The 13213-nt window shown below is 41.5% G+C and overlaps 1 protein-coding gene across 1 annotated transcript in view; it reads right to left on the reverse strand.

Annotated features, from left to right (window-relative positions):
* Positions 1-13213, reverse strand: part of SMCHD1 (structural maintenance of chromosomes flexible hinge domain containing 1) — a 168606-nt gene that overhangs the window by 62154 nt on the left and 93239 nt on the right. The gene's annotated exons all lie outside the window — the stretch shown is intronic.

Genomic DNA, 13213 nt, shown 5'->3' on the forward strand with positions numbered 1-13213 from the left:
TTGGGGAGAAACTGGACTGTCTGGAAGCGGGTGGAACTTGAGGGCGGTTTTCTCTCAGAGGTGCTTGCAGCGATAATCACGGGACACTTAGACACAGGGGCCTATTAGGGCAGGGCTGACCGGAAACCAATGCTGTCTGCTCCGCCCTGAGACTCCACCCCATCCAAGCTGAGCACAGAGGCTTTTGCAAGTCTTGTCTCATAAGGGTGTCTCCAGCAGAGAAGTTCTCCCAGCGTAGACACAGCTGATCCTCACAGCCAATTGGCCTGGAGGTCACTTCCTCCCAGTGATACCAACAACAATCAAGGCTTAACTACAACGAGACTGTGCACACAGCCCACAAAGGGGTGCACCAAGAGTGTTCACCTCAGGTAACTGGGGAGGCTGAGCCACTGGGCCCTATAAGACACCTAGCACACAAAGCCACTCTATCAACTCAGGGAAGCAGCAAAAATGCAGAGGCAAAGAAAGAGGTCACAAATGAAAGAAATGGAGGAAAGCAAATGACTGGATATAGAGTTCAAAACCACGGTTATAAGGCTTTTCAAGAATTTCCTAGGAAAGGCTGATAAATTTAGCGAGACACTCGAGGATATGAAAAAGGACCAACTAGAAATTAAGCATACACTGACTGAAATAAAAAATATTATACAGAGATCTAACAGCAGACTAGAGGATCACAAGAATCAAGTCAAAGATTTGAAATACAAAGAAGCAAAAAACGCTCAACTGGAAAAGCAAAAAGAAAGAAGAATCCAAAAACTTGAAGATAGTGTAAGGAGCCTCTGGGACAACTTCAAGCGTTCCAACATCCGAATTATGGGGGTTCCAGAAGAAGAGAGAGAGCAAGATACTGAAAACCTATTTGAAGAAATAATGACAGAAAACTTCCCCCACCTGGTGAAAGAAATAGACTTATAAGTCCAGGAAGCACACAGAACCCCAAACAGAAGGAATCCAAAGAGGACCACACCAAGACACATCACAATTAAAATGCCAAGAGCAAAAGACAAAGAGAGAATATTAAAAGCAGCAAGAGAAAAACAGTTAATTACCTACAAGGGAGCACCCATACGACTGTTAGTTGATTTCTCAACAGAAACTATGCAGGCCAGACGGGAGTGGCAAGAAATATTCAAAGTGATGAATAGCAAGAGCCTACAACCAAGATTACTCTACCCAGCAAAAGTTATCATTCAGAATTGAAGGGCAGAGAAAGAGCTTCACAGATAAGAAAAAACTAAAGGAGTTCATCACCACCAAACCAGTATTATATGAAATACTGAAAGGTATTCTTTAAGAAGAGGAAGAGAAAAAGGTAAAGATAAAAATTATGAACAACAAATACTTATCTATCAACAAGTGAATCTAAAAATCAAGTGAATAAAAAAATCTGATGAACAGAATAAACTGGTGAATATAATAGAATCAGGGGCATAGAAAGGGAGTGGACTGACAATTCTTGGGGGGAAAGAGGTGTGGGGGGTGCGGGAAAGGACAGGACAAAGATCGTACACCTATAAATGAGGACAGTGGGAGGGGGGTAAGGGCAGAGGGTGCGGTGGGAACCGGGTGGAGGGGAGCTATGGGGGAAAAAAGAGGAACAATTGTAATAATCTGAACAATGAAGATTAAATTAAAAAAAATATGACTATAGGATATCCTATATAATATAGAGGTAATATGCAAATTGACCCTCACGCCCTCACACAAGATGGCCGCCCCCACGTGGTCAAAGATGGCCACTCCCATGTGGTCATAGATGGCTGCCACAAGATGGCCGGCAGGGGAGGGTAGTTGTGGGCGATCAGGCCAGCAGGGAAGGGCAGTTAGGGGTGACCAAGTCAGCAGGAGAGGGCAGTTGGGAACAACCAGGCCAGCAGGGGAGGGCAGTTGAAGACAATCAGGCCTGCAGGGGAGGGCAGTTGTGGGGGACCAGGCCTGTAGGGGAGGGCAGTTGGGGGTGACCAGGCTAGTAGGGGAGGGCAGTTGGGGGCTATAGGGCCAGCAGGGGAGCAGTTAGGCGTCAATGAGGCTGGCAGGGGAGTGGTTAGGGGGTGATCAGGCTGGCAGGCAGGCCATAGGTTGGGAGCCAGCAGTTTGAGTATTGTGCCTCTAATTCCCATTTTCCCATAAACCCTGTGCTTTTTATTGCACCATTTTACACACAATGACTTTTAGAAATTTACATGTTTCATTACATTAGAATTGATTGTACTTTTAAAGAAGTAAGGAATCTACTTTATGTGATAACAATTTAATCATTTTGATTTGGGTGTCTATTAAGTAATATGTTAAGTTTCAACATATAGATTAACCCATTTTAGGTACAAAATAGCTGTACCCGGCCACGCGTTGCTGTGGCTCAGTCTGGTTAAATGGGAAAGAAAGAAAAGAGAAAGTGCACGTTTCTAATATGTTTAATTTCACAATGCTTGTGGGTATACAATATTTTTTGTTGTTCCATTGTCTGTGCAGATATAGAGATTGTCTGGTTTGCTGACTCTAGAACACGCAACATATAATTGTCCATGTGAGAAGTAATCCATGTCTAGATCTAAACCCCACAATTCTAAAGATTGGCCCTGAGCTTTGTTGATGGTGATTGCAAACGCCAATCGAATTGGGAATTGCAATCTCTTAAATTGAAATGGCATATCCGATGGAATCATAGGAATGCGAGGAATGAGGACATCTTCACCTTTGAAAGGTCCTGTCAAGATTGTTGCTTCTACAACGTTGCTCATTAATTTTTTTTACTGCAAGCCGCGTGCTGTTGCAAAGCTTAGGCTGGTTGGTATTTTGCAACATGATAATTGGCACGCCGATTTTCAATTGCAGTACGTGCGGTGGCATCCCTGGCAGATCGAGTGAATTCAAAAATTCTGTTGGATAATTAACTGCTTCCACAACAGTGTCGATGGACTTGTATGTGACTGCCTCGCTTTGAATGTTAGACTGAATAATATTGTTAAGTTCGTAGACGTCTTTGTTCTTGGCCGCAAGAATAGCTCGTTCACTCAGCCAATCGTGATTCTTATAATTGGTTTGAATATTGGGAAATACTTTTTCAATCAATTCTTCTTTTAACGTCACTAAATTGCAGAAGTTATGAGGCAATGAAATTCGTCCTGAGGTCAGATCAACCGGCACCTTTCCGTTCCCAATTTCCAGCAATTGATGTGAGAATATCTCAGCTGATCGATCATTTTGCAGCTGGACACGCATATTAATGGCTCTGGCGGTTCTCCAAGTTGAGGCAGTTTAATTTTTCTGGCGGCGCAACACATTCCTTTCGTTTCTCCATTAAATTTCAGAGCCTTGCAATAAGGACACACTTCAGTCATAGTGCCGATGAGAACATGCCGGCTCAAACTATAATCATCAGCTGGGTTGTACAAGAATGCAAGGCGATTGTAATCGTGTGATTGCTGAGCACGGAGTCGTGTTTGACGCTGATCTGCTGTTTCTCATTGCCATCTTTCAGCCACTCTCAGCCTGTTGCATTCATTCTGTTGAGAACGAAGCAGATCTGAAGCTGCAGAACGCAATCGCTGTGCTCGCAACCTTGCATCCTCAAGTCTGGCTGCACGTCGCTCTGCTGCTTCCTCAGCACGTATTTGAGCCATTCTTTGTTTCACTCGTTCGCTGATGCCCGTTCTTCCTCAGTTTGATTTGCAATTACTCGTCGCACTGCTTCCGCTCCGCGAGTACGACGACTTAGGTTTTATCTTCTGCGAGGCATTATTTGGATACTCACGAAATTAACACTATGGTAAACGACACAGCTCAATTTCAACGCCATGTCACATGAAATAATTAAATCTAAATGAAAATAAATGGAAATCTATGAAAATTCAATTTAACAATGCAATCGGAAACAGTGAAATGGAATCATAATGTTTAGTATAGCGTGTGTTGCTTTTATGTCCAACAGATGGCGCTGTTTTTCAAAAAAGCATGTTTTTACCTGTCACAGGTGTGACATCTATATAATAGTAGGTATAAGGTACATAAAAACACACGCATATTCAAATGCAACCTTGTGTCAAAATTTCAAAGCAATCGGTGAAGAACTTTCAGAGATTTAAGATTTTGAACAAACAAACATTTACATTTTTATTTATATATAGAAGATGATATATTCAAATGACAGCAGAATGATGAGAACCACCTAAAATTACTGAGAACCTACCAAACTATTTTCTAAGATCATGCTTTTAGTGATTGTTATACCAATTTCAAGTGGCCAAATCAGGGCTCTGTATAATTAACAATACTGCTTCATTATTTAACTTTAACAGACCTTTTATTTAGTGCCTTCAGAATAGCTATAGATTGCTGTGGTAAGGTAGTGATTTTGATTGTGGATACAGAAATACAGCTGGCCAGGTAGTGACAACTAAACAAAATACCAAACACTGGAATTTGGTTTTAAGTGTCAAAATCATGTCACATATGAATAATTCACGTTTCAATCTAGTACATGAAGAAAACCTCTTATTTAGCCTGGAATTATAAATGACTGTAGTATTTCTATTTGGTAAATTCTTCTTAGAGGTGCTGTATAAAACTTCTTATTCAGAGAGTGACATCAGAGGAATGGCAGCGTTAGAGAACCCTTGGCCTGTCCCCCTGAAATGTCAACAAGTTAACCAACTATAATTCAACAAAGAAATTCCTGCTCAACACAGACGCATGCCTGAGACCCACACACTGAAACATCTAAAGGTGGACAAAAATGGGGAGACAAGAAGGGAGGAGAGCATAGACAGCCCCCAGAAGCAGTCCAGCAGCCAGGAGCTCTTGGCCCAGCCAGGAGAGGGAGGAAGCTGGTGGTAGCAGATGCTTCCTTGGGCTGGAGGAACAGAGAGCTACAGGGGGCAGCAAGGGAGTGAGTGAACAGTGTCTGAGATGGCAGATGCCTAAAAGGGAACACGGGCTTCTGCCCTGCAGCTCTCCCCTGTTGGGCAGGGTGGTGTTTCATACAAAGAAGCAGAACCACAGAGCCCTGCTGCCACTTGAAATCCCAAAACTTGCCTAATATTGCCCTTGGAGTCAGGTCCAGGAGCCTATCTATAATAATACTAGTAAAAGCGTAATATGCTAATTAGACCAGCCATCCTTCCAGAAGTCCTTCCATCCTTCTGGACGAAGCCAGGGCTGTGAGGGAAGCCTGGGTCCTGGGCTGCCTGCTGGCGACCTGAGGGAAGCCTGGGTCCCGGGTGCCAGAGGGAAGCCTGGTGCCGGCAGCAGGGGGAAGGAAGGCCTACTCTTGCATGAATTTCATGCATGAGGCCTCTAGTTGTCTATAAACTGAGAGCTATTGCAGTAGAACCGGTTTCCCTCTGTGACTGGTCCCCAGGAGGGGTGCTTGGAGCAGGACCTCACGGAGGTCAGGGATCCCCATTACGCTGAGGGCATAACAAATCCCACCCCTAAGCAATACAGCTGTACTGTCTTACAGAAGCTTTACGGAAGCCGTGGAGGTCAACCCTGAGAGATTACAGAGGTAAAAAAATCTTACAATTCAGCATCATCTACTGGAAAATAGTAGCAAGACCTCTTCATTAATATAGACAGATATAAATGATAAGGCAAAGGAGATCAGCAAACACTATTAATAACAACAGTAACAAGGATGATCAGAAAAAAAAAAAGAAAAATCAGCAGAAAGCAAGCTGGAACACATGGAAATATGTGATATAAACAACAGATTTCAAGACTGTAGTTCTGAAAATACTCAACAAGAAGTGAGAAAATATAGACAGGCAATCAATGCACCCAGAAAACAAATCAATGAACAAAAGGAGTACTTTACCAAAGAGATTGAAACTTTAAAAAAGAACCAATTAGAAATCCTGGAAATGAAGCATGCAAGTAAGAAGATTAAGAGTGAACTACTAAGCAGAGAAAACAGCCAACCATGGAAGAAAGATTTAGTGATATCCAAGATAGTAATTTAGAAATGACACAGAGGAAAGAAGAGAGAAACCTGAGCATAAAAAAACACACGAAAGAGCTCTATGAGAACTGACTCTATCAGAAAAAGCAGTATTAGGAAGGAAGATGGTGACCGGCAGGAAGGTAGGGAGGGAGAGAGTGTGAGAGGGTGAGGGAGCAATAGAGGAGTGTGTGGATGTGTGGTGTGTGTGTGTGGTGTATGAGCTAGGGACAGTTAGATTCTGCAGGTCTTCCAAGGGGCTGCCAAACCGGGCAGTCTTAGATGGAGGAGCCCGCCTCCCAATGTGGACACTCCAGGGCGGCCAGTGTGGGCACAGAGACCACGACATCTTGAGAAACAGAGCTGCTTGAAACTGGGATCCTGGTCTCAGACGCAAACCAGGACCCTGCAGCCACTGGGACAGAGACCTGCGACTACAGCTGCAGACCCACAGACACCAAGAATCTAGACATCCCGGCCATAGATTTCTGTGTCACAGAGCCCATACCCCTCCCCACGGGCTCGCCGCAGCGCCATAGGAACTGCTAGACCTGCCCCTCGCACGGGCTGCAGCGCTGCTACAGGAATTTGAGCCTGGGAGCATGGGGACACTGGGAATCTGTTCCCGGCAACGCAATCAGGCGACCAAACCCAAAGCCCACGCAGGGCAGCAGTGCCACCTGACTTCGATTCTGGGCAACCGCACATGGAAGTCTGTGCTCCTACTATGCAACCCAGTCCCCCCAAGCTGACCAGGACCCCAATTCTCCAGGCAGGAGGCAGCACTAAGCACCAGTGACTTGACTATGTTTCTTATTGCGTGCGCCTGGGATCCCTGGCTCCCAGTGCATTCACACTAAGAGCCAGTGACTCCAATTCTTGGTGCATGCGCACACAGGGACCCTGATTCTCAGTGCGAGACCGCACGAAGCAACAGAGACTCTAATACTCGATTCTTGGTGCAGGCACAGGTGAACTCTGACTCCTGGCACGCACTAGGGGGCTCTGATTTTCAGCACACGCCAGCAGGGTCTGTTTCAGCGTGGTGCAGGCAGGGTCCCTGATTCTAGGTGTGCACACAAGGCTATACTGAGCACTGGTAACACTGACTCGGGGAAGCCTGGTTCCCACCAACCCATGGCAGCCACATATCTTAGTGTCAGAGCTCTTCACTGACACTTGGGTGGTGCAAAGCTCCCACTGCACATGGCCCAGGCCCATGCAACTTGAAGTTTGAACCTTCTGGTGATAGTCAGAATGGGGAGACAACACAATCCCCAGAGGAAAGAAAATGAGGAGGCGCCAAGAAGGAAATGAGTGAAATTGAAGCATGCAACATGACAGAAAAAGGATTCAGAGCCATGGTTGTACAATTCATTCACCAGATGGATGAGAAAATCAACAACTAATGCAAGAATCAGGAAGAAATTAAAAGTGATATAGCTACAATCAAAAATACCATGGAAAGTTTCAACAGTAGACTAGAAGAAGCAGAGGACCGAATTAGTGAATTAGAAGATAAGGTAGAGAAACAAGTTCAATCTGAACAGCAACTGGAGAAAAAAATTAAAAAGCAGGAGGAGAGCCTAAGGGAGCTTTGGGATAACACAAAACGAAGTAACATATGTATAAGAGGGCTGCCAGTAGCACAGAGCAGCAAGGATTAGAAAATCTATTTGAAGAAATAATGACAGAAAACTTCCCAGATATGGGGAAGAAAAAAGTTATAGAAGTACAGAGAGTCCCAAGCATGATGAATCCCAAAACACCCACACCAAGACATGTTATAATTACAATGGCAAATGTTCATGACAAAGAGAGAATCTTAAAGGCTGCAAGAGAGACAGAGAGTTACCTACAAAGGATCCCCCATCAGATTATCAAATGATTTCTCAAGAGAAACACATCAAGCTAGAAGGGAATGGAAGCAGGTATACGAAGTGTTGCAAAGCAAAGGACTGAATCCAAGAATACTCTATCCAGCAAGACTATCAATCAAAATTGAAGGAGAAATCAGGAGCTTCACAGACAAAAAAAAGGCTAAGGGAGTTTATCACCACCAAACCAGCAATGCAAGAAATGCTGAAGAGAATGCTGTAAAAAAGAAGAAATAAAAATGTAAGAAAGAACACAGGCACAAAAATAGAAATGACTACAAACAAGTACCTTTCAATAATAATTTTAAACATAAACACACTAAATGCTCCAATCAAAAGACATCGAGTGGCTGAATGGATAAAAAAAAACACGACCAATATATATGCTGTCTACAAGAGACCCACCTCAGAACAAGGGACTCACATAGACTGAAAGTGAAGGGATGGAAAAATATCTTTCAGGCAAATGGAAAGAAAAAAAAAAAAGCTGGGGTAGCAATACTTATATCTGACAAAATAGACCTCAAAGTGAAGGCCATAACAAGAGATAAGGAAGACCATTTCATAATACTAAAGGGATCGATACAGCAAGAGAATATAACCCTAATAAACATATATGAACCCAATGCAGGAGCACCCAAATACATAAAAAAAACTCCTGGAAGATATCAAGGGAGAGATCGACAACAATACAATCATAGTAGGGGACTTCAAAACACCACTGACATAACTGGATAAATCCTCTAGACAAAAAAATCAGCAAAGAAACAGCAATCCTAAATGACTCTCTAGATCAGATGGACTTAATTGACATCTTCAGAACATTTCACCCAAAGCCATGGAATATAGGTTCTTCTCAAGTACACATGGGTCATTTTAAAAAATAGGCCACATATTAGTTCACAAGAAAAGTCTCCCCAAATTCAAGAAGATTGAAATCATACCAAGCATCTTCTCAGACCACAATGGCATAATATTAGAAATAAACTACAATAAAAACAATCCAAAAAACTCACAACACTTGGAAGATGAATAGCATGCTATTAAATAATAATTGTGTTACCAATGAGATCAAAGAAGAAATTAAAAACATCCTGGAAACTAATGACAATAAAAACACAACAATCCAAAATCTATGGGACACAATGAAAGCAGTCCTGAGAGGGAAGTTTATAGCTCTACAGGCGTACCTCAAAAAAAAAGAAAAAATGGTAGTAAATCATCTAACTCTACAACTCAAATAATTAGAAAGAGAGCAACAAGAAAAGCCCACAGTGAGCAGAAGGAAGGAAATAATAAAGATCAGAGCAGAAATAAATGACATAGAGACAAAAAGCAATACAAAAGATCAATGAAACCAAGAGCTGGTTCTTTGAAAGGATAAACAAGATTGATGAACCTATTCCCAGGCTCACCAAGAAGCAGAGAGAGAGGACCCAAGTAAACAAAATCAGAAATGAAAGAGGCGAAATAACAACGGACCCCACAGAAATACAAAGGATTGCTAACAAATACTATGAACAACTCTACTCCAACAAACTAGACAACCTAGAGGAAACGGACGTATTCCTAGAAAAATACAACCTTCCAAAACTCTATCAGGAAGATTCTAAAAATCTCAATAGGCCGATAACTATGGAAGAAATTGAAGCAGTCATCAAAAAGCTCCCAGCAAACAAAAGCCTGGGGCCAGACGGCTTCACAGGGGAGTTTTACCAAACATTCAAGGAAGAACTAAAACCTATCCTCCTCAGACTATTCCAAAAATTTCAAGAGGAAGGAACACTTCCAAGCTCATTCTATGAAGCCAGCATTACCCTAATACCAAAACCAGATAAAGACAACACAATGAAAGAGAATTATAGGCCAATATCCCTCATGAACATAGATGCCAAAATCCTCAACAAAATTCTAGCAAATCAGATCCAGCAATATATCCGAAAGATCATACACCATGACCAAGTAGGATTTATTCCGGGGATGCAAGGACGGTATAATATCCGCAAATCAATAAATGTAATACATCACATAAACATATTGAGAGATAAAAATCACAGTCATATCAATTGATGCAGAAAAAGTATTTGACAAAATCCAACACCCTTTCTTGATAAAAACGCTCAGCAAGGTAGGAATAGAAGGATCATACCTAAACATAATACAAGCCATATATGACAAACCCACTGCCAACATCATATGCAATGGACAAAAACTAAAACCGTTTCCCCTAACAGGAACAAGACAGGGATGCCCACTTTCACCACTCCTGTTCGAGATAGCACTGGAAGTACTAGCCATTGCAATCAGACAAGAAGAAGAAATAGAGGGCATCCAAATTTGAAAAGAAGAAGTAAAACTGTCCTTATTCGAGGATGACATGATACTGTACATAGAAAACCCTAAAGACTCCATCAAAAAATTACTAGACTTAATAAATGAATTCGGCAATGTAGCAGGATACAAAATTAATGCCGAGAAATCTATGGCATTTCTTTACACCAATAGTGAACTTACAGAAAGAGAGACTAAAAAAGCAATCCCATTTACCATCGCACCAAAAAAAATTAAGATACCTAGGAATAAAATTAACTAAGGAGGTAAAAGACCTATATGCAAAAAACTACAGGACACTGAAAAAAGAGATAGAGGAAGACATAAACAAATGGAAAAACATACCATGCTCATGGATTGATAGAATCAAACCATTAAAATGTCCATACTACCCAAAGCAATCTATAGATTCAATGCAATCCCCATTAAAATACCAACAGCATATTTCACAGACCAAGAACGAACGTTCCAAAAATTCATCTGGAATAAAAAAAGACCCCACATAGCTGCAGCAATCCTGAAAAAGAAGAACAAAGTAGGTGGGATCTCAATACCAGATATCAAGCTGTATTACAAAGCCACTGTTCTTAAAACAGCCTGGTACTGGCACAAGAACAGACATATAGATCAGTGGAATAGAATAGAGAACCCAGAAATTGACCCAAACCACTATTCGACAAAGGAGGCAAAAGCATTCAATGGAGTCAAGACAGTCTCTTCAATAAATGGTGTTGGGAAAATTGGACAGATACATGCAAAAAAATGAAACTAGACCACCAACTTACACCATACACAAAAACAAACTCAAAATGGATCAAGGACTTAAACATAGATGGGAAACCAAAAAATACTAGAGGAATCCACAGGCAGCAAAATCTCAGACATATGCTGAAGCAATTTCTTCACTGATACTGCTCCTAGGACAATGGAAACTAAAGAGAAAATAAACAAATGGGACTACATCAAAATAAAAAGCTTCTGCAAGCAAAGGAAACCATCAACGAAACAACAAGAAAGCCCACTGCATGGGAGAACATATTTGCCAATGTTATCAACGATAAGGGTTTAATCTCCAACATTTACAGGGAACTCATACAACTTAACAAAAGAAAGAAAAACAACCAAATCAAAAAATGGGCAACAGACCTAAATAGATACTTTTCGAAAGAGGACAGAAGGAAGGCCACGAGACATATAAAAACATGCTCAAAGTCACTAATTATACGAAAGGTGCAAATCAAAACGACAATGAGGTACCATCTCACACCTGCCAGCATGACTATCATCAACAAACCAACAAATGACAAATGTTGGTGAGGATGTGGAGAAAAAGGAACCCTTTTGCACTGCTGGTGGGAATGCAGACTGGTGCAGCCACTGTGGAGAACAGTATGGAGTTTCCTCAAAAAACTAAAAATGGAACTCCCATTTGACCCTACGATCCCACTTCTAGGAATATATCCCAAGAAACTAGAAACACCAATCAGGAAGGATATATGCACCCCTATGTTCATAGTAGCACAATTCACCATAGCTAAGATTTGGAAACAGCCTAAGTGCCCATCAGCAGATGAATGGATTTAAAAACTGTGGTACATCTACACAATGGAACACTATACTGTGGTAAAAAAGAAGGAATTTTTACCATTTGCAACAGCATGGATGGAACTGGAGAGCATTATGCTAAGTGAAATAAGCCAGTCAGAGAAAGATAAATATCACATGATCTCACTCATTTATGGAATATAACGAACAACATAAACTGATGAATAAAAATAGATCCAGAGACAGAGAAGCAACGATCAGACTGTCAAACCTCAGAGGGAAGGTAGGAGAGGGTGGGGGTAAGGGGGAGAGATCAACCAAAGGACTTGTATGCATGCATATAAGCCCAACCAATGGACACAGACAACAGGGGGTTGAGGGCATGAGTGGGGGGGTTTGGGGGTTAAAGGGGTGATATGGACACATATGTAATACTTTAATCAATAAAGAAATTAAAGATTGAAAAAAGAAAAAGCAATATTAGAATTATAGGTATTCCAGAGGAGAAGTGGGAGCATGGAACAGAGAGTCTATTCAAACAAATAGTAGATGACAACTTCCCAACCCTATGGAAAGAACTAGATCCTCGAATTCAAGAAGCAAAGAGAACACCTAGTTATCTCAATCCAAATAGACCCTCTCTAAGGCACCTGGTATTAAAGCTGTCAAAAATTAATGACAAAAATTCTCAAAGCAGGCAGGCAAAAGAAGGAAGTGACCTACAAAGGAAAACCTATCAGAATTTCATCCGACTTCTCAGCAGAAACTCTACAAGACAGAAGAGGGTGGAACCAAATATTCAAATATCTGAAAGAGAGAAATTACCAGCCATGAGCAATATATCCAGGAAAATTATCCTTTAAATATGAAGGAGAAAGAAAGACATTCCCAGACATACAGAAGCTAAGGGATTTTATCACCAGAAAACCTCCATTGCAGGAAATACTCAAGGGAGTTATTCTACCTGAAACAAAGAACATAAGGTCACAACACTGTAAGTAAGATCATCAAAAAACTTACAGCATAAACAGGGATAATTTGTGACAACCAAAACATAAAAGGAAAAACACTATGGCACATATGCAACTTAATTTTTTCACAAACCTAATAGTAACCACACACAAAAATCCCCAAACCAGGATATACACAGTAGGTCCTCGGATTACGTCAGAGATCCATTCCTATGGCGTGACGTAACGCGATTTTCACCTTAAGTTGGAACCCACCTACATAAGCACCTACGTCACTCCCAGAGTTAGCAGACTGAATCAAAAAATAAAACCCAACTATATGCTGCCTACAAGAGACACATGTAAGCTGCAAAGACAAAGGTAGATACAGAATAAGAGGGTGGAAAATGATTCTCCAAGCAAAACTTCTTATTCAGAGTCTTCCAAACATGAAGTAAAAAAAAAAAAAGTTCTTAAAAATAACCAATCTGTTGCCCAGCCAGTGTGACTCAGTGGTTGAGCATCGACCTATGAACCAGGAGGTCATGGTTCAATTCCTAGTTAGG

This window comes from Plecotus auritus (genome assembly GCF_963455305.1).
Source record: "Plecotus auritus genome assembly, chromosome: 8".
Classification (NCBI taxonomy): domain Eukaryota; kingdom Metazoa; phylum Chordata; class Mammalia; order Chiroptera; family Vespertilionidae; genus Plecotus; species Plecotus auritus.